At 45.0% G+C, this 22482-nt stretch overlaps 2 long non-coding RNA genes across 2 annotated transcripts in view; one reads left to right on the plus strand and one right to left on the minus strand.

The window, feature by feature from the left end:
- LOC140721241 (uncharacterized) overlaps positions 1 to 22482 on the minus strand; it is a 100112-nt gene that overhangs the window by 15326 nt on the left and 62304 nt on the right. The window lies entirely within an intron of this gene.
- Positions 20700 to 22482, plus strand: part of LOC140721243 (uncharacterized) — a 219605-nt gene continuing 217822 nt past the window's right edge. The window contains exon 1 of the long non-coding RNA XR_012097352.1: positions 20700 to 20805. This is a non-coding gene — a long non-coding RNA (uncharacterized lncRNA). The remainder of the gene's footprint in view (positions 20806 to 22482) is intronic.

The raw sequence follows: 22482 nt of genomic DNA on the forward strand, positions 1-22482 counted from the left end.
TTTTTGATAAAATAGATTCTTTGATTTTATCTTAGGTTTGGAATAATAAAAGCTCTAGAGTAAATAAACTTTCATTACAAAAATCAAAAAAGATGGAGGACTGGCTTTACCAAACTTTAGATTTTATTATTGGGCAATTAATATTAGTTATATTACTTTTTGGATTTATGATACAGACGACCAAGATCACCCTTCATGGTTACAGTTGGAGGAAAATTCAGTAATGGGGTTTTCGTTAGCTTCTTTATTAGGAGCTCCTCTTCCGTTTTTGTTCTCCAGAATAGGTAGACAAGCTCTTAACCCTATTCTTAAACATACTTTAAAAATTTGGTTTCAATTTCGTAGATTTTTTTAATTAAATGATTCTTTACTTCCTAGTAATATTTATTCTAATTTCTTTTTTATACCATCAACTTTAGGTAAGGCTTTTTTAACATGGAAAATTAAGGGAATTAAAACTTTTTTAGATTTGTTTTTACAAGACTGTTTAATGTCTTTCTCACAGTTAATGGATAAATATGGATATCTCTAATACACATTTTTTCAGGTATTTACAGGTTAGGAATTTCTTACGCGATTTTTTACCGAATTACCCCTTGGCCTGCTCTTCAAATTTGGCTTATGTTATTTTTCAGTTTAAACCTTTTCAAAAATGATTAATAGCTATCATTTATAAACAGTTATTGAATGCTCGCATGTCACCTAATGATAGGGTTCAACGTACCTGGGAAGTAGAACTTTAACATTCACTTTCAAATAATCAATGGAGTAAAATTTATTATTTAGTCAATAGTTCAGCTATCTGCACACAACATATCTGAATTCAGTTTAAGATAGTACATAGGGCCCATATGTCCAAAGATAAATTGGCGCATATATTTCTGAATATACGCCCTATTTGTGACAGATGTAACACAGAAATGGCTACTTTAACTCATATGTTTTGGTCATGTGTAAGTTTAAATAATTTTTGGAGGGATGTGTTTGGAATATTATCTAAAGTTATAGATATAGATGTTCAATCTAATCCACTTACAGCAATTTTTGGGATTATTCCAGAGGAAGCAAGCAAAGTGTCTGCTTCCACCCAACATGTGATAGCTTTTTCAACTTTACTGGCGAGGACAGCTATTTTGCTACACTGGAAATAATCTAACCCACCTACTGTTTTTTATTGGCTCTCCTCCATTATGTCATGTCCAAGCTTGGAGAAAATTAGAAGTAGGATATTTGATACATCCTTTAATTTTGAACAAGTCTGGCGACCTTTTATTCAATATTTTCACATGATTTAATTTATTTTTATTTATTTATTTTTTAAATTCTCTTTGGGGAAAATCCTTATCCATGAAGGTTTGGAGATGACTGGAAGGATGTGTTTCTCTCTCTCTCTCTCTCTCTCTCTCTCTCTCTCTCTCTCTCTCTCTCTCTGCTTTCTTTAATTCTATCCTCAATTAGACTGCCCAATCTTTCTTTGTCTTTCCTTTTTTTCTCTTTCTTTTTTTTTGTTTTTTATTTCAGTTTAGTTAGTGTATTTTTTCCCTTATCAATAAAATCTCCAATCTTTTTTTATGATTATTATGAGGAATTGTAGTTCTTTTTTTGACCATTGTATAAATAACAGCATAATATTTTACTTATTTGATTTTGATATTATATACTTTTTGTTTTTACTATTGCTGTCTATATGTCTTTTAAATTATCTACTTGTTAAACTCCTCTTCCGATTTGTATATTCTTTATTTGGAAATCAATAAAAAAGATTGAAAAATGAATTTACACAATCTATGCCCCTCTTTCACAATCAAATCTCCCCTCAATCTTTGATATTCCAAGGAATAAAGTCCTGAGAAGATGAACTGATCTCCAAAAGTCATGAAGTTAAAGATGAAACATTCTTTTCAACATTTTAAGCAAGATTAGAGTATTTTTTTTTACAATTTCAGAGTGGAAAAAAAAAAGGAAAGGAGCACCATGCAAAAGTTTGGGAACCCCAAGAGATTTGAGCTCTCAGATAACTTTTACCAAGGTCTCAGACCTTAAGTAGCTTGTTAGAGCAATGGCTTGTTCACAGTCTTCATTAGGAAAAGCCAGGTGTTGCAAATTTCAAAGCTCTATAAATACCCTGATGCCACAAACCTCGTCCCAACAATCAGAGCCATGGGCTCCTCTAAGTACCTGCCTAGCACTCTGAAAATTAAAATACATGATGCCCACGAAGCAGCAGAAGACTATAAGAAGACAGCAAAGCATTTTCAGGTAGCCATTTCCTTAGTTCGTAACGTAATTAAGAAATAGCAGTTAACAGGAATGGTGGAGGTCAAGTTGAGGTCTGGAAGACCAAGAAATCCTTCCGACAGAACTGCTCGTAGGATTACCAGAAAGGCAAATCAAAACCCCCGTTTGACTGCAAAAGACCTTCAGGAATATTTAGCCAACTCTGAAGTGGTGGTGCACTGTTCTACTGCGCAGGGACACCTACACAAATATGACTTTCATGGAAGAAACATCAGAAGAAAACCTTTCCTGTGCCCTCGCCACAAAATTCAGCATCAGGTGTTTGCAAAGGAACATCTAAACAAGCCTTATGCATTTTGGAAACAAGTCCTCTGGACTGATGAAGTTAAAAAAGAACTGTTTGGCTGCAATGAGCAAAGGTATGTTTGGAGAAAAAAGGGTGCAGAATTTCATGAAAAGAACACCTCTCCACCTGTTAAGCATGGGAGTGGATTGATCATGCTTCGGGCTTGTGTTGCAGCCAATTGGCACAGGGAACATTTCACTGGTAGAGGGAATACTGAATTCCATTCAATACCTGCAAGTTCTGGAAGCAAACATCACACCGTCTGTAAAAAAGCTGAAAATTAAAAGAGGATGGCTTCTGCAACAGGATAATGATCCTAAATGCACTTCAAAATCCACAATGGACTACCTCAGGAAGCACAAGCTGAACATTTTGCCATGGACCTCACAGTCCCCCGACCGAAACATCATCAAAAATCTGTGGATAGACCTCAAAAGAGCAGTGCATGCAAGACGGCCCAAGAATCTCACAGAACTAGAAGCCTTTTGCAAGGAAGAATGGGCAAAAATCCCCAAACAAGAATTGAAAGACTCTTAGCTGGCTACAGAAAGCATTTAGAAGCTGTGATACTTGCCAAAGGGGTTGCTACTAAGTACTGACCATGCAGGGTGCCCAAACTTTCACTTCAGGCCCTTTTCCTTTTTTATTATTTTGAAACTGTAAATGATGGATACAAAAGAAAATATTAAAGAGTGTGTCATCTTTAACTTTATGCCTTTTGGAAATCAGGTCATTGTTTTACTCGCTTAGCTATTCACAGGAACAGAAAGGTGCCCAAATTTTTGCATGTCACTGTATGCAATTTTCTTGCTAAATGATGCTTTAAAAAGTCGGACTTCCAAATATCACTCCCCTTCTTCCCACTTGCAAATTCTCCAGCAATTTTTGCATCACCACGATACACACAGGTAACACCAGTTTCTGTATTGGGCATAAATATTTCCCCTGAACCCTCCCTCAGGTGACTGACGGTGATGAACTTGGTGATGCCAATGAATATGAAGGGAAGGGCAGTAGTCTGTCTCATTGGAGTCTGGCACATTTGTGATCTGAAAGCTACTTGTTGCCCAGGGCAAAGTTGTTTGATATCATTATGTACCCAGACAGAATAGGTCAAAACATATCCTCACGTGTAGAAAACTCCAGAACAAGCAACACACACAAAATGCTGGAGGAACTCAGCAGGCCGGGCAGCATCTACGGGAAAGAGTACTAATGCTGAGTTCCTCCGGCATTTTGTGTGAAATTCCTCCGGATTTCCAGCAGCTGCGGTTTTCTCTTGCTGCGGTTGGAGGCAGAACAAAGGTGATTTTCTCAACAGCTGATAGAAAGATTTTGTTCTCTTTTTTCCGAGTTCCTAATCCTTGCATTCAGATTGCTCGAGCTCAGCTCTGTTTGTGAGATCTATCTGCTCCCATTCCCTGATTAGCCGGAAGCTCCCCGGGGCCCGCGTACGGATCGTGGGGCTGAGAGAGAGGAAAAAGACCTGCCTGTGCCGAGTTTGCGGGCTACAGTCTCCGGTTCTCACAGCAATTGTCACTCAATTAGAGTCGAAAAAGCCCTTACCTTTCCGCTCCTCCCGACATTTTGTATACTGCGCGCATGCGTAGTTATCGGAGCCGGCAGCAACCCTGTGCCTGCGCATTTGATCGGTGCTTCAAAAAACAGCGAAATTTTAATCGCGCGGCTTTATGGGTACTCACGGTGCCATTAAAAAGTTCTGCAAGCTTCGGTTTCATGTCCATATCTCAGTTTTTTTTTGTGTGTAGAAAACTCAGCAGCTTTCTTAACGCAAAAAGCGGCTCCCATAAACGATACACTCAATATCAACAGGCATTTCGTGTATCTAATGCCAAAGTTCACTCCCCTTACAAATGCAGATGTGAAACAAAAGAGATTCTGCAGTTGCTGGAAATACAAAGACGCACACACACACAATACTGAAGGAGCTCTGCAGTTCAGGCAGCAACTAAGCAGAGGAGTACACAGTCTAGACATGCTGAAGGGGCTCGGATTTAATGCTGCCCATTTATTCCTCTCCACATTTGCTGCCTGACCTGCTGATTACCTGCAATGTTTTGTAGAAATTAACCATTTTGTTTTTCAATTAACCAGTTTCCAAATGTTTCTCATCTTTCATTCATAGCCACATCCTGCTGATCTGGTTCCTCTTCCTCCTAATGCTCGTAACCTCCAGACCCCATCTCTTTCCAGAGCCCCAAAGCCCTGATTGGTGCTGGTAACTCTTTGGTTTCTGACTCTGCTCCACTGAAGATTCACTCGATAGTCTGCTGTCAGAGGTGCATTGCAGCAACCCAGCTGTCTGAGGCACAGTCCTTTGAAATTGGTGAAAATGACACAAAATTTGAAAAGAGCAGGGAAATAGGAGTTTAACCACCTTAGTCCAGAGCCCTGGGGAAGGTCAAATACTCAGCGAGATCATCGTGTTAATTAGCCTGGGGAAAATCATGCAGGAAATTCATGCAGGTGTATAAGATGATGAGAGGCATTGATCGTGTGAAAAGTCAGAGGCTTTTCCCCCTCCCAGGGCTGAGATGGCTAACACGTGGGGGGCATAGTTACGTACACAACGCTGGAAGAACTCAGCAAAAGGGGGGGGCATAGTTAAGGTGCTTGGAAGTAGTTCAATGGAGGTGTCAGAGATATATTTTTTTATACAGATGGTGGTGGGTGTGTGGACTGCACTGCCAGCGACGGTGGTATAGACAGGTACAATTGAGTCTTTTAAGAGAATCTTAGAGAGGTACATGGAGCTTAGGAAAATAGAGGGTTCTGTCGTAGGGTAATTCTAGGCATTTTCTAGAGTTGGTTGCTGTGGGCCGAAGGGCCTGTAATTTGCTGCAGATTTCTCTGATTCTAAGAAATTCAAGGGAAATCTCTTCTCCCACGGAGTGGTGACAAGTTGCAACAGGGAGAATGAGAGATAATTTTTAAAATACGGATATGGAACAGAAACCTGGGCAGAGAGCAGATAGACCGAGTGGCCTTTCTGGTGTACATTGTGAGTTTGGCAGTGACAGTAAGTACCTGCGACATGGGATTTGATACAGAATTGATTTATCTTTCACAGATCCACAATATTAAACGCCAGTGGGGCGCTGTCTTCTCCCGCATCTCCAACTCCACATTCAAGGATCGGTGGCATTCAAACGCTGGGAAAGGCAACACGTACAACACACTGGAGGAACTCAGCAGGTCGGGCAGCATCCATGAGAACGTTGTGTAGAGGGGGTTTCTTATTAGTATAAGGGGGCTTCTTCTTTGTGAGGGTTTATTTTTCTTTTTTGTTACTGCGTATGTTCATCAAATGGCTTTTTTGTTTTGTTAAAAGTAGGAATGCTTCTTTGTTGCAAGGGAGTGCTCGAAGCTTGTTTGGGTTAAATTTACTGATAACGGGAATTGTATTCATTTGTTAACCTATTGGAATTAATGTTATTCTCTCTTCTGGTTCTGTAATCTACTGTTGGCGGGCTTTTGGGGAGTCGGTACGAGGGGGTGAGAGAGAGAGGACGCGATGCTGTAAACTGGGTGAGGAACGGACCCCGAGTGGGGCTCCGAGGCCAGGATGTTCGGCGAGGAGAGAAGACGAAGATAGATGTGCTTGGTTGATCACTTCGAGTGGTCCTGAGCTGCGAGTCGAGGAGTTCGGAGGGGATCAAATAGTGGCCAGAAGACTTTGTTAATTGAGCTCCAACGGTTGTGCACGAAGTGGTTTGGACTTTGATAAGTTTGGCGCCTTTTCTTTATTTTCTTTTCCTTTATATATATTGTATCATTATTAATCACATAATTCTAGTAATATCTATAAAGTGTTATCATTTAATCGCATATGGTGTGCTGTCTATTATTATTTATTAAACCCAGAGTTTCGAGCTGCTTGGGAGGACTTGTGTAATAGCCACGGGCCGGTACCGAATTCAAACGAGAGCCGGTGGTGGTACAGCCTGGGGCAAGTATCTGAGGGTGAGACCCTCTTAGTGGACGCTCCGAAATACCACGAGGGAGGGGAGTTGACCGCTGAAGACACCTCGGTGAGAGAGAGAGAGGTCGCGGCGACTGGGCCCTGAAGCCGTGGGAGACGTAGGCAGCGTGTGTGTGGATTATTTTGCGCTGAAGAGGCGCACTGTCAGTGACCAGAATACGGCCCTGAGGGCCGAAGAGGCGATGGCCTGTCTGAGTGGTGCGAAGTGGTTTAAGGTGCTGGATCTGAGGAGTGGATTTTGCCAGATGCCGATGAGTGAGGCCGACAAGGAGAAGACGGCCTTTATAGGTCCCCTAGGATTCTTCCGGTACGAAAAGATGCCAGAGGTCATATACGGAGCCCTTGCAACCTTCCCGCGGGGCATGTGGAAGACCATGGGGGATGTGGAGGTGTCTGGTTTTGGCGTATGTGGATGTTCTCCTGGCATTTGGATTTGCCTCGGGAGAATCTGAAGCGAGACTGTTGCAGGAGCGACTGAGAACTAAAGAGCTAAAGCTTTCTCTGGACACGTGTCAGGTCTGGCGAAGGTCGCAGCTCGTGAGTGACTGTCTCTACGGAATCAAGTTTGATGTGGAGATGGAGAGACCAAATTCTCATCAGAAACCGGAGAAAGAGATCCGGAATCAGTTGGAAGACCAAGAAAGTTATCTGATTAAGAGTAACAGCAAACCGAGAGCCCGGAGAGGGGAGTTTGAGGAGGTGAAGCAATTGCGGACAGATCTTGGAAGAGGGAAGCGGAAGTTTGAAGGGAACCTGAAGATGACCATCGACAGTCCAAATGAAGTGGAAACCCTGAAGGTTGACCTTGAAGAAGTCATCAGGAAGGAAAAGCTGGAGATAAGTGCAGTGAATACAGAATTGTTGAGACTGTGGCGGGAGTTGGAGTAGCCAGAGATGAAGCTGATGTCTCGATTGCGGGAGGCTGAAGAGACTGGGGGAGCAGTGCAGGCCACGTGCTTCCGTTTGGAGAAGATCAAACAGCAGCTACCGATCGCAGAACTGAGGAAGAATACGGATTCGAAGGATGATGCGCTGCATGTGTGGTACATGCTGCCTTTTGCTAACTTCCCCTCGATTGAGGAAGAGACCTTTAGCCTTTCTGCCACTGAGTCAGGTGCAGTGGGGAGGGTTGGCCGTGGACAGCAGGGGGATCAGAGTTGCAAGGGGGCATGAGTGAGAGATTGAGAGAGGAGTTGACAAGCGGAGCCGAGGAATCCCCGGTTGTGTCGGAGCCAGGATGGTTTCGGGGAGGAGGTACGGAGGTCTCGAAGGGTTGAGAAACTCCCAGAGAATTTGGCCTATGTAGCGCCTGAGGAACAGGGCGTGAGGTCTACTGTTTGGGAAGCAATGTCACTGTTTGTGCCTGGGTTAGGGTTTGGTTGGCAGGAAACGTGGGCGAGTTATTTAATAGTCATGAGGACATGACTTTTATTTGGTGGGGGGAGAGTGTAAAGGAGGTTTCTTCTTTTTCTTTTTAACTCCGTATGTTAATCAAAATGGCTTCTTTGTTTTGTTATGAAAGAATGCTGGAAGCTTGCCTGGTTTAAAATTTACTGATAACGAGAATTGTATTCATTTGTTAACCAATTGACATTAATGTTACTCTCTCTTCTCGGTCTGTAAGCTAGTGTTGGCGGGCTTTTGGGGAGTCGGCGCGAGGGGGTGAGGGAGAGAGGACGCGATGCTGTAAGCTGGGTGACGGAACGGACCCCGAGCGGGGGTCCGAGGCCAGGTTGTCGGCGGGAAGAGGAGATGAAGGCGGACGGGTGCTGGAGCCACTGCTCGGTTGACCACTGCGGGTGGTCCCAGGTGTGAAGACAGGAGGTCGGAGGAGAGCAACGAGAGGTCGAAGGTTCGATGGTTGAGCTCCAACGCTGTGCACTAAACTGATTGAACTCTGATACCTTTCGGCTCCTTTATTTTATATATTTTATTTATATATACTGCATTGTTGGTAACTATTTAGTACCAGTAATATCTATAAAGTGTAATCCTTTAATCGCATATGGTGTACTGTCTGTTATATGGCCGAGTGGGGACATCACAGAATATTTACACAATCTGGTTGCCCAGTTTGACGGGGCAGAAGGCTGCTCCCCCTAGACAGAAGCGAGCCTGAGGTGTGGATGTACATCTGTATAGATATGCATCTATATCTATATAGATATACAGATGTACATAGATTCGCTCCCCCCTGAGAGAAGACATTTCTACTTACCCGCTTTCTTAAAGATGGACCATTTATTTGCTGATTATGTCGCTTTATTCGTGACTCTCCCACTTGCAGAAACAATTTAGAATTGTACACAGAGCAGTACAGTGCAGGAACAGATCGTACTGGCCATGTTGCCAAATTACTCACGACCCATCTACCTGCGCACGATCTGTATACCTCTCAGACAACAATAAGGCATCTGCTTCCATCACCCGCCCAGGTACCGAGCAATCACAGTGATAAAGCGTTATCCGGCACATCTCCTTTGCACTCCCTACGCTCAGCTAATATTTAGCATTGACCTGGTCAAGAACCTATCATAAGCACTATTTGGGAAAGATCATAACTACAATTCTTCTAAATTCTGAGGACGACAAACCCCAGCTATGGGGTTGCCTTGGGGACCAGGATGAGTGTTCAGGGTCTACACCAGGTATACTGATCAGGCCCTGCATTGGAATTAGTGATCAGGTCCAGTATGTGGGTGAGAATTCGTCCACTTTCGCATTTAGTTTAGTATTCGGGACTGACATTCGGGTTGTGTTCAGACCCTGAATGAGCACCGTCTTGAGCGAACATACCGGACTTCCGGCTGGTGAACCTGTCTTGTACAACCTGCAATGTCGGAACAGCATTTTAAAATCAGATTTTAAATCAAGCACAGTGTCATTAGCATATGTAGTGAGATATGTTAGCTTGCAGAAACAATGCATTGCATTCCTTAATAATAATAAAAATATAAATTATGTTGAATATATGGATGAAATTAAACAGGGTGGAAAAGAAAACGAAACCATATACCCTCTGCACTTTCTCGTCGAGCTTTCGCGGCACCCTCCTTTTTGTAAGCTACAATTCATTTGCCATTAAGGCCAATATGTCGGTCACAGTGGTAACGTTGTCTACAGGGCCCCAGGTAATATGACTGGATTGCAGTAAGAGGAATAACTCCATTCAACTTTCATTTCACTTTGTTGAGCCAGTGTGGCATGTCAATGTAACCATCAACAGCTTAACGCCTGCAGAAAACAACGATACAGTAAGAAACATGGAAACAGAGGAAACATACAGCACCGTACCTTCGGCCCACAAAGCTGTGCGGAACATGTCACTGCCTTAGAACTACATCGGCTTTACACATAGCCCTCTATTTTTCTAACCTACATCCAGGAGTCTCTTTAAAGTCCCTATCGTTTCCGCCTCCAACATTGCCACCGTCAGCTTATTCCACGCACTCAACAATCTCTGCGTAAAAAAATAAATATATATTACCCCTGACATCTCCTCTGTACCTACTTCGAGGCACCGTAAAACTGTACCCTCTCGCGCTACGCATTTCAGCCCTGGTCAAAAGCCTCTGACTGTCCACACGATCAATAACTCTCATTACCTTGTACACCTCTATCAGGTCATCTCTCATCTTCCATCACTCGAAGGAGAAAAGGCCGAGTTCACTCAACCTATTCTCATAAGACATTTTCCCAAATCCAGGCAACATCTTTGTAAATCTTCTCTGCATCCTTTCTATGGTTTCCACGTCCTTCCTGTAGTGAGGCGACCAGGCAGCGTTACCTCTCGGCTCTTAATCTCAATGCTAAGATTAATGAAGGCCAATGCACCGTATGCCTTCTTAACCACAGAATCAACTTGCTGGGCAGCTTTGAGCGTCCTATGGACCCCGGACTCCAGGATCCCTCTGATCCTCCACACTGCCAACAGTCTTACCATGAATGCTATATTCTGCCTTCGTATTTGACCTGCCAAGCTGAACCACCTCACACTTACACGAGAAAATCTGTATATTCAAGCAATACACACACGATGCTGGTTGAACACAGCAGGCCAGGCACATCACACTTACTTGTGTTGAACTCCATCTGCCACTTCTCAGCCCAGGTTTCGATCCTATCAATGTCCCATTGTAATCTCTGACAGCCCTCCACACTATCCACAACACCGCCGACCTTCGTGTCTCTGCAAATTTACTAACCCATCCCTCCATTTCATCATCCAGGTCATTTATAAAAATCACAAAGAGTAGGGGTCCCAGAGCAGATCGCTGAGGCACACCACTGGTCACCGACCCCCATGCAGAATATGACCGGTCTACAACCACATTTTGCCTTCTGCAGGCAAGCCAGTTCTGGATCCACTAAGCAATCTCCCTTTTGATCCCATGCCTCCTTACGTTCTCAATCAGCCTTGCATGGGACACCTTGCTACAATCCATATACCCTACACCTACGACTCTGCCTTCATCAAACCGCTTTGTCACATCCTCAAACAATTCAATCAGGCTCAGAGGCACGACCTGCCTTTCACAAAGTCATGTTGACTATTCCTAATCATATTATGCCTCTCCAAAGGTTCATAAACCCTGCGTTTCGGGATCTTCTCCATCAACTTACCACTAACTGAATTAAGACTCACTGTCCCATTACTACCGAAGGGTTATTCCTACTCCCTTTCTTGAAAAAGGGAACAACATCCTCAACCCTCCAATCTTCCAGAACCTCTCCCGTCCTCACCGATGATGCAATCTCCTCCCTCGCTTCCCACAGTAGCCTGTGGTACATCCCGTCCGGTCCCCGGAGACTTATCTAACTTGATGCTTTCCAACAGCTCCAGCACATCCGCTTTCTTAATATCTACATGCTCAAGGGAACAACATCCGCAATCTTCCAGAACCTCTCACGGATGATGCAAAGATAATCCTACTCAGAACCCCAAAGAAATGTCCCCAGAACATTTGCCACATTACTTCCGTACGTTTCCCTGAGTACATCTGTTTCCAATCTATGCTTGAATTCCCAGCGACTGAAACTTCCTGAGCAGCCTTCTGTGCGGGACCTTGTCAAATGCCTTGCTAAAGTCCAGACCGACAACATCCACTAACTTGCCTTCTCACTACCATGTCAGGTACAGAGGCCTTAAGTTTCCTTATTATCTTTTGAACCTTTCTTGAAGAGCGGGACAACCTTAGCCATCTTCCAATCCATCGGTACCTTACCTGCCGGTAAACACAACTTATCTGCATCCCTCAAGGTCGGAGGAAACATTTTGTAAGTCTCTGGGGACTTCCATCCTAACTTGCATCATGTCTGCAAACACGTCCTCTTCTATAATCTGCGCGGAGTATTTGAACTCACTCTGCTTTGCCTCATAGACTCCATTTAAGATCTTCCTCATTTTTCTGATTCCACACAGATTACCCTTCGGTAATCCAGAAGATCAATTTTGTGCCTTGTAATTCCCTTTCTCTTACAATTTAGATAGATAGATAGATAGATAGATAGATACTTTATTCATCCCCATGGGGAAATTCAACCTTTTTTCCAATGTCCCATACACTTGTTGTAGCAAAAACTAATTACATACAATACTTAACTCAGTAAGAATATGATATGCATCTAAATCACTAACTCAAAAAGCATTAATAATAGCTTAAAAAAGTTCTTAAGTCCTGGCAGTTGAATTGTAAAGCCTAATGGCATTGGGGAGTATTGACCTCTTCATCCTGTCTGAGGAGCATTGCATCGATAGTAACCTGTCGCTGAAACTGCTTCTTTGTCTCTGGATGGTGCTATGTAGAGGATGTTCAGGGTTTTCCATAATTGACCCTAGCCTACTCAGCGCCCTTCGCTCAGCCACCGATGTTAAACTCTCCAGTACTTTGCCCACGACAGAGCCCGCCTTCCTTACCAGCTTATTAAGACGTGAGGCGTCCCTCTTCTTAATGCTTCCTCCCCAACACGCCACCACAAAGAAGAGGGCGCTCTCCACAACTGACCTATAGAACATCTTCAGCATCTCACTGCAGACATTGAATGACGCCAACCTTCTAAGGAAGTACAGTCGACTCTGTGCCTTCCTGCACAAGGCATCTGTGTTGGCAGTCCAGTCTAGCTTCTCGTCTAACTGTACTCCCAGATACTTGTAGGTCTTAACCTGCTCCACACGTTCTCCATTAATGATCACTGGCTCCATATGAGGCCTAGATCTCCTAAAGGGATTTATGTACAATCCCTTGAGATTCTACTTCACCTTTTCTGCTGGGACAAACTCGTGCTTTTTCTTAGCCCTCCATGTGTCTTTCTTAAGTGCTGTCTTGCAATTTCTTATACTTCACAAATTCCTCGCTCCCCACACGTGCTATGATCCTCCATCTATATTCTTCACCATGGCCACAATTTCTCCTGAAAACCGAGGTTCCCAAAAAGAACCGGCTATACTTACAGTACCTTCTATTCCGACATGCACACACAAGCTTTGAACACTCAAAATTTCACCTTCGATAGTCTCCCACGTATCAAGTACACCTTTGACAGAAAACAGCCTATACCAATCACACTTCTCAGAATATTTGGGATAGCTTACTCCAGCACATCTAATTATTTTACCGTGCGGGTATCGCAGTCCATACCTGGAAAGTTAAATCACCTCCTGTAACAGATTATGTTTCTTGCAACAGGGTGCGGTCTCTCTAAAAATTGTTCCTCTTTACCCCGCAGATGAAGTCTCCCCAGACGAGTTCCACGGTCTGTGTGACAAAGCAGTGACATGAAATATTCCCAGTACTAGTAGCACCACAGTTCTCCCTTTAATTGCCCTCGTCCTGTGGCGTCTAAAAGGAGGGAACCCCGGAATATCAAGCTGCCAATCCTACCCTTCTTGCAGCCAAGTCTTACTAATGGCTACCATATCGTAATTCCTTGTGTTCATCCACGACTTGAGCTCATCTCCCTTTCCTTCATTACCTCTTTGCATTGAAATATACGCAGTTCACGTTAGTCGCAACATACCCAACCTGTTTTAATTCCTGACTTTGTCGGAAGTCTTAACAATTTCTGTGTGAGAAACTTGATTAAGTACACGGATGGGAGGGCATGATGTGACGAATTTCCAGTTCGACACAGTGATCGGGAGCAGTGCGTGGAAATCGCAAAACCCCCAACCCCTGCCTCACCCCACAACACCCCCTACCCTACCCCAGCGTCGGGTTGCAGAACCGGGGCCATGTGCGGTAAAAGTTTCGCTGTGGGATTCCGAGACGAGGGCCACAATCTCAACCATGACTGACATATTCGCCACTGTGGATAAATAACTGGTTAGTTTAATCATTCTGAGCAGACGCACCGCCTCTCACTCATCCATGACTCCTCACTGCCGCTCCCCTTCACAGTGGACTCTTCTTCCAGCCTCTCCCTCTTCCCTTCCAAATCACTCCACTCTCCTCGACATCCAAAACACTGAACCCTCCTTTCCACGAACCCGGTCAGTTTACCAACCCCGCACTGCGCACATTCACTCATTTTGTTGTAAACTCGTCTACCCATCCCCTTCCTCTTGACGCCATTTTCCTTCACCTCTCCTTCCTCCCCGCCCCTATCGCTCACCCACACCACCTCGGTACCCTGCACACTCCTTCCTCACCCATTTCTATCGCCCAAAACACCTGCCCCCAATTCCGCCTTTCCCTCCCCACCTCTGCAAAAAGACCTCCCACTCCCTTTCTCTTACCCCTCTACCCCTTTCTCTCTACCTCGCTCTCCAGCTCTCTCCCCTTGCTCCAACCATCTCTAAAGCCCCCTCTATATCCCCCGTGACTGTTCACTCTCAACATCATACATTGCCAGGTATGATGATGCGGCCATCACTGAATCGTGGCTGAAGGATGATTGTAGTTGGGAGCTGAATGCCCAAGGTTACAGGTTATACAAGAGGGAGAGGAAGGCAGGCAGAGTGGGTAGTGCGGCTCTGCTGGTAAAGAATAGCATCAGATCAGTAGGATTGTGTTACGTAGGATCAGAAGATGTTGAATCTTTGTGGGTTGAGCTAAGAAACCGTAAGTGTAAAAAAGACGCTGATGGCAGTTATATAGAGGCCTCCAAGTGGCTGGGAGGTGGATCACAGGTTACAACAGGAAATAGAAAAGGCAACTCAAAAGGGCAATGTTATGGTAGTCATGGGACATTTTAGCACGAAGGTCATTTCGGGAAATCAGGTTGGGAATGAATCTCAAGGGAGTGAGTTTGTTGAATGCCCGAGGGATAGCCTTTCAGAGCAGTTTGTCGTTGAGCCTACTATGGGATCAGCTGTACTGGATTGGGTGCTATACAATGAACGGGAGGCGATTAGGGAGCTTAAAGTAGAAGAACCTTTGGAAAATGTGATCGCAACACGAGTGCGAGCAACTAAAATCATTAGAAGGGAAAAGATGAAATATGAAAGCAAGCTGAGAAATAATATCAAAGTGGAATATAAAAGTTTTTCCCCAAGTGTAAATTAAAAATAAAAGAGAAATTGGAGTGGATCAAGGACCGCTAGAAAACGTGGCAGGAGAAATAATAACCGGGTACAATGAGATGGCTGATGAAACTAATTGAGTATTTTGCATCATTCTTCACTGTGGAAGACACTAACAACACGCCTGATGTTGTGGTGTGTGAAGGAAGAGAAGTGGGTGCAGTTACTATTACAAGAGAGAAGGTGCTCAAAATACTGAAAGACCTAAAGGTACACAAGTCACCGTGACCAGAAGAACTGCACGCTGGGGTGCTGAAAGAGGTAGCGTTAGAGATTCTGCTGGCATTAGAAATTATCTTGCGATAATCATTAGACTCCAGCATGGTGTCGGAGGACTGGAAAACTGCAGATGCCACTCCACTCTTTAAGAAAGGAGGAAGGCAGCAGAAAGGCAACTATAGACCAGTTAGCCTGACCTCAGTTGTTGGGAAGATGTTAGAATCAATTGTTAAGATTGAGATGATGCAGTATCTGGTGACACAGGACAAGATAATACAAAGTCAGCATGGTTTCTTTCAGGGAAAATCCTGCCTGACGACTCTTTTGGAATTCATGAAGGAGATTACAAGTAGATTAGATAAAGGTGATGAATTGGATGTTGTACATTTGGAACTCCAGAAGTCCTTTGACCAGGTGCACACACATGAACTGCTTACCAAGTTAAGAGTCCATGGTATTACAGGAAATTCACTAAAGTGGTTAGAACATTGGCTGGTTGGCAAGACGTACGGAGATAAAATAAAAAGGACCCTTTTCTGGTTGTTTGCCAGGCACTAGTTCCACAGGGGTCAGTGAAGGGACCGCTTCTTTTTATACTATATATAAATGATTTAGATGATGAAACAGATTGTTTTGTTGCCAAGTTTTCAGATTATGCGAAGGTTGGTGGAGGGGCACTAGTGTTGAGGAAACAGGTAGGATGAAGAATGATTTAGATTAGGAGAATGGAAAAGAAATTGGCAAATGAAGTACAATGTGGGACAATGCAGGGTCATGCAACTTGATAGCTGAAACAAATGTGCGGACTATTTTCTAAACGGGGAGAAATTCCAGGAATCTGAGATGCAGGGGGAGATGGGAATCCTTGTGCAGAACACCATGAAGGTCATCTTGCAGGCTCATTCGGTGGTGAGGAAGGCAAATGCCATGTTAGCATTCATTTCAAGAGGTCCAGCATACAAGAGGAAGGATCAGATGCTGAGGCCTCAAGGCACCGGTGAGGCCTCACCTTGAGTATTTTGAACAGCTTTGAGACCGTCATCTTAGAAAAGATGTCCTGCCATTGGAGAGTGTCCAGCGGAGGTTCACAAGAATGATTCCAGGAATGAAAGGGTTATCACCCGAGTAGCGTTACATGGATCTGGTTCTGTACTCGCTGGAATTCAGAAGGATGAGGGGAATATCATTGAAACCTTTCAAATGTTGAAAGGCCCGGATAGAGTAGGTGTGGGAAGGATGTTTCCATCGTGGGAGAGTCTAGGACAAGAGGGCACAGCCTCGGGATAGAGGGGCGCCCTTTCAAAACCAATATCCGTAAAAATTTCCCTAGCCAAAGTGTGATGAATGCGTGGAATTGCTTGCCACATGCAGCAGTGGTGGACAGATCATTGGGTATATTTAAGGCAGATATTGACATGTCCTTGATTGGACATGACAATGAACATTACAGGGAGAAGAGCGGGAACTGGGATTGAGGAGGAGGGGAAAAGGTTTAGTCATGATTGAATAGCGGAGCAGACTCGATAGGCCAGATGGCCTCATTCTACTCTCATGTCTTATGGTCTCTCTTTCTCCTCCCCTCTTTTCCCCACCATCTCTCCACACACTCACTTTCATCTGCAGCTACCCGCTCTCCACTTTCCACACACAACTTTCTCAACACCTCTCTCCACTTCACACACCTCCTATTCTTCAGCCTCATTCTACCTCTACCTTTATCCTCATATTAAGATCTAGATGTCTGGACTAGGACTCCGAGTCAGAGACTGGACAGGGACCCGGAACATGGGTCTTGACTCGGGCTCGGAACCCGGATCCAGTCGAGGACTCGGGACTAGGAACAGACTAGACACAAGATAACACTGGAATCACAGGGACGTGGCTTGGACTAGACCAGGATCTTGGATGTGGCTAGGGCTGGACGAGGAATCCCCAGAACCAGGCTGGGCGAGGTACTCCTGGGCTCAGTGAGGCACCAGAACTGGATGAGGACACGAAGCTCAGACTTGGACGGGGCTGGAACATGGCGCCCTGACTTGATCTTGGAACAGAGCCTTGGTGTTGGAGTACAGGGTCACAGAGCCGGGACCCCTCCTTGGGAACAGGCCTGAGAGCCGGGGTTCTACACAGAACACTGAACCAGGACCCCTCCTTGGGAACAGGACTTAGGGCCGGGGATCAATACAGAGTCAGGACCCCTCCTAAGGCCGGGTCTCTTTCCTTGACGGACACTAAACACAGGGACACAAAGAGACAGATCCAAGCTCAGTAATAGATACCTCCATATCTTGGCATGGCGAGGCTCCAGTCTCACTCCGGCGGTTGAACTTGACGGCGATACAGGCAAGGTATCAGGTGAGGTTACGGGCAAGGTAGCAGGCGCAAGAAACTGACGAAGGTTAGCGCCAAAATAACTGTTGAGATAAGCTGCCAAACTAACTGCCAGAGATTCAGCCGTGCGGAGAAAGAAAAGAACAGTTCAGCTGAATGAATCTGAATCCCGAAACGATTTATGGAGCCAGCCCAAAACGAGAATCAGGTGCCTCAATTAAGGCAGCCACTGGACCCAGGGAAAACAGGAAATCCCGGAATGAGGATCGATGAACCGGACCGTAAACCGGAATGCGGATTTCACGGACCGGACCATGACACTCACTCCAGTACAATCGCATGTTTATTGTGATTCTTTTTCTCAGTTAATCTGAGAGGGGGTAGGTTCAAAGGAGATGTGAGAGGCAAGTTCTTTCACACAGAGATTGGTGGGTGTCTGGAATGCCTGGGCTGATGGTAGAGGCAGATATATTAGAGACTTTTAAGAGACGCTGAGACAGGCACATAAAGGTGAAGAACATGGAGGGAGATGGACATTGTGCAGGCACAAGGAATCAGTTTAGTGGCCATTTGGTTGCTAATTTATTTGGTTGAGCTCAACATGATGGGCTGAACTTTGTTGACGTACTTTGTTACTTCAGCAATATTTCAATGTTATTTTCAGTTCGGTGCATTGTTTTACCATACCGAGCTGCAGAAATTATTTCAGCATTTTGTCCAACTTTGCCAACCCATTCCTGATTTCCACACAGGATTCCCACATCACTCTCTGGGACTGGGAGCCTTTCCCCATCACCAGGTCTGAGGAAAAGCGGGGAATCCTCTGTCACGGTTTCCTTCTCTGTGAGTTCTGTGATTTCCTGTAAACATGGAAGGTGTTGAGTGACGGACTGAGGGAAAGAGAATGGAGAAGATATCATCTGCTCAGTGATGAGACGTCCCATTGACTTTGATCACAGGAACAGTCACTGGGCAGCCTCTACACCCATGCTGTAAATTACTGGGTTCGATAATTAGCTGCAAAGCACACGACTGTGGAAATTACATATCAGAATATTATTAGAGTCACAGAGCCCAGCAGCACTGAAACAGGCATTTCGGCCCTTCTAGTCGATACCGACCCGTTTGTGTTTTTACTGCCAACTACCTGCATACACTTCCCATCCATGTCCTTACCCAAATTTCTCTTTAGTGTCTAACTCGAACCCACATCCACCACTTCCACTGGCAGCTCATTCCACACTCTCACCAACCTCTGAGTGAAGAACTCCCCTTCAGATTCCCGAAAAATATTTCACCTTTCGCCCTGAAATATCAAGTGTGACAGTGGGAGAGTGGGTATGGAACCGAAGGAAATAGCAGAGGTACTTAATGAATACTTTACTTCAGTATTCACTATGGAAAAGGATCTTAGTGATTGTACTGATGACTTTCAGCAGACTGAAAAGCTTGAGCATGTAGATATTAAGAAAGAGGATGTGCTGCAGCTTTTGGAAAGCATCAAATTGGATAAGTCGCTATGGATATGAACATTTGGACAGGTATAATATGATTAGTAATAGTCAGCATGACTTTGTGAAGGACAGGTCGTGCCTTACGAGCCCAATGTGACTAAACACATTGATGAAGGAAGAGCAGTAGATGTAGTGTATATAGATTTCAGCAAGGCATTTGATACGGTAACCCATGTAAGGCTTATTGAGAAAGTAAGGAGGCATGGGGACATTGCTTTGTGGATCCAGAACTGGCTTGCCCACTGAAGGCAAAGAGTGGTTGTAGATGGGTCATATTCTGCATGGAGGCCGGTGACCAGTGGAGTGCCTCAGGGATCTGTTCTGGGACCCTTACTCTTTGTGGTTTTTATAAATGACCTGGATGAGGAAGTGGAGGGATGGGTTGGTAAGTTTGCTGATGACACAAAGGTTGGATGTTTTGTGGATAGCGTGGATGGCTGTCAGAGTTTACAGCGGGACATTGATAGGATGCAGAACAGGGCTGAGAAGTGGCAGATGGAGTTCAGCCCAGGTAAGTGTGAAGTGGTTCATTTTAGTCGGTCAAATATGATGGCAGTGAAAATGTCGGGACTGAGATGAGGGGAAATGTCTCCACGCCGAGGGTGGTGAATGTCTGTAAATCCCCACCACAGAGGGTGTTGAAGACTCGGTGATCGTCCTCACATAAAACAGAGGCTGGCAGATGTGTGGAGACCCAAGGGATCGAGAAAATGAGGATTGGCAAAAGCATGTGGCTGAGATGGGAGAGTAGCCTCCATCTTACTGATGGTTAGAGGGGCCGAATGGCCTCCTCCTGTTGTTTCTCACTTAATGTTTCAGTGTTTCTGTCCAGTGAGACCAGAGGAATGTGAATAGAAATGAGTGTTTATAAACATAGACTGATTTAAATGACAAACACGAGGAAATCTGCAGATGCTGGAAATTTACGCAACAGACACAAAATGCCGGTGGAACGCAGCAGGTTAGGCAGCATCTATAGGGAGAAGCGCTGTCCACGTTTCGGAACGTTTCAGGACTGTCGAAGGGTCTCGGCCCGAAGCGTCGACAGTGCTTCTCCCTATAGATGCTGCCTGACCTGCTGCGTTCCACCAGCATTTTGTGTGTGTTGACGGATTTAAAAGAAACCAACTCATTTTCTGTGTGGGTCTGAATTGTGTGTCGGGATGGGAAGTGAATCAAAACTATAACTCTGAGAACTCTGTGACCTGGGGCTGGAGGGAAAGGGATCGGGGAAGATATGGAGGGAAAATCTAAATACGTATGGAAATGATATAGGGAAATAATGAAATAATGTGGGAAATGCGGCGGTGGGTAGGGCAGTATGTGAAGGGCGAGGAACAGTCACCGGTCACATGGGAGACCCTCCAGCGAAACGTGGTCATGTTTTACCGCAGATCGGCAGCATTTGCGGGTTTGTTTCCGTGGCCCCGCCCACCGCCTGTGACGCAAAAGAAGCACATTGCGCATGCTCACAGGCCCGAGCCAGGCAGTGATGTTTTTTTCGTTCTTTGTGGAAGTGGGTCAGCGGTGGATCCGTGTTAGGGTTCGGGATCGGGAGGGGGTCCTCGCCCCCTTGGATGGGTAGACGGAGACGGATTATTCTCTGCGGGGCAACACCAACAATTTCCCTTCGGTGAGTATTGAAGCCGGTCCCGAGCGGGGAGGTCTGACGTTGAGCGGTGAGTTAACTTTCCCGAACTCAAACAAGAGAAAATCTGCAGATGCTGGAAATGCGAGCAACGCGCACAAAATGCTGGAGGAACTCAGCAGGCCGGGCAGCATCTAGGGGAAGAATACAGTCGACATTAGCGGCCGAAACCCTTCGGCAGGACTGGAGAATAAAAGGTGGGGGTGGGGATGGGAGAGAGAAACACAAGGTGATCGGTGAAACCTGAAGGGGGAGGGGATGAACTTTCCCGAACTGGCGGCCTCGCCTCGCTTCCTTCACAGAATCTGCCGGGGTCGGTCCGGGTTGTGAGACCTTCACACCGAACCGTCTGAGATGAGCCGCCGCTCAGCCCCTGTTGTTCTGGTCCTATTAGCCGGAGGAAGTAAAACATGTTTCTATCTTGTTACTGACAAAGAATTGTATAATTTGTGTCCCGTGTGTTATCTGAATGTACTCGCCTGTGATGCTGCCACAAGTCAGTGTTTCTCTGTCCCTGTACCTTCCCGTACTTGTACACTTGGTAATAAATTCAACAGGACCTGAGAAATCTCAGTGAGATTTGATTAGTGATGATCATCTTGGCAGCTCGGTAGGTCGAATGTATGAGACAGTACACTGTTAAATGCAAAACCCTGAACAGTGTTGATAATCAGAGGGATCTTAGACTCCAAGTTCATCGCTCCCAGAAAGAGACTTCACAGATTGATCGGGTGGTTAAGAAGGCAAATGGCATGGTTGTCTTTATTAGTTGAAGCATTGAGTTCAAAAGTCGGGAAGTTGTGTTGCAGCTTTATAAAACTAGTTAGATAGATAGATAGATAGATACTTTATTCATCCCCATGGGGAAATTCAACATTTTTTCCAATGTCCCATACACTTGTTGTAGCAAAAACTAATTACATACATACTTAACTCAGTAATAATATGATATGCATCTAAATCACTAACTCAAAAAGCATTAATAATAGCTTTAAAAAAAGTTCTTAAGTCCTGGCAGTTGAATTGTAAAGCCTAATGGCATTGGGGAGTATTGACCTCTTCATCCTGTCTGAGAATAACCTGTCGCTGAAACTGCTTCTCTGTCTCTGGATGGTGCTATGTAGAGGATGTTCAGGGTTTTCCATAATTGACCGTAGCCTACTCAGCGCCCTTCGCTCAGCTACCGATGTTAAACTCTCCAGTACTTTGCCCACGACAGAGCCCGCCTTCCTTACCAGCTTATTAAGACGTGAGGCGTCCTTCTTCTTAATGCTTCCTCCCCAACACGCCACCACAAAGAAGAGGGCGCTCTCAACAACTGACCTATAGAACATCTTCAGCATCTCACTGCAGACATTGAATGACGCCAACCTTCTAAGGAAGTACAGTCGACTCTGTGCCTTCCTGCACAATGCATCTGTGTTGGCAGTCCAGTCTAGCTTCTCGTCTAACTGTACTCTCAGATACTTGTAGGTCTTAACCTGCTCCACACATTCTCCATTAATGATCACTGGCTCCATATGAGGCCTAGATCTCCTAAAGTCCACCACCATCTCCTTGGTCTTGGTGATATTGAGACGCAGGTAGTTTGAGTTGCACCATATCACAAAGTCCTGTATCAGTTTCCTATACTCCTCCTCCTGTCCATTCCTGACACACCCC

The sequence above is a fragment of the Hemitrygon akajei genome, unplaced genomic scaffold, assembly GCF_048418815.1.
Source record: "Hemitrygon akajei unplaced genomic scaffold, sHemAka1.3 Scf000053, whole genome shotgun sequence".
Classification (NCBI taxonomy): domain Eukaryota; kingdom Metazoa; phylum Chordata; class Chondrichthyes; order Myliobatiformes; family Dasyatidae; genus Hemitrygon; species Hemitrygon akajei.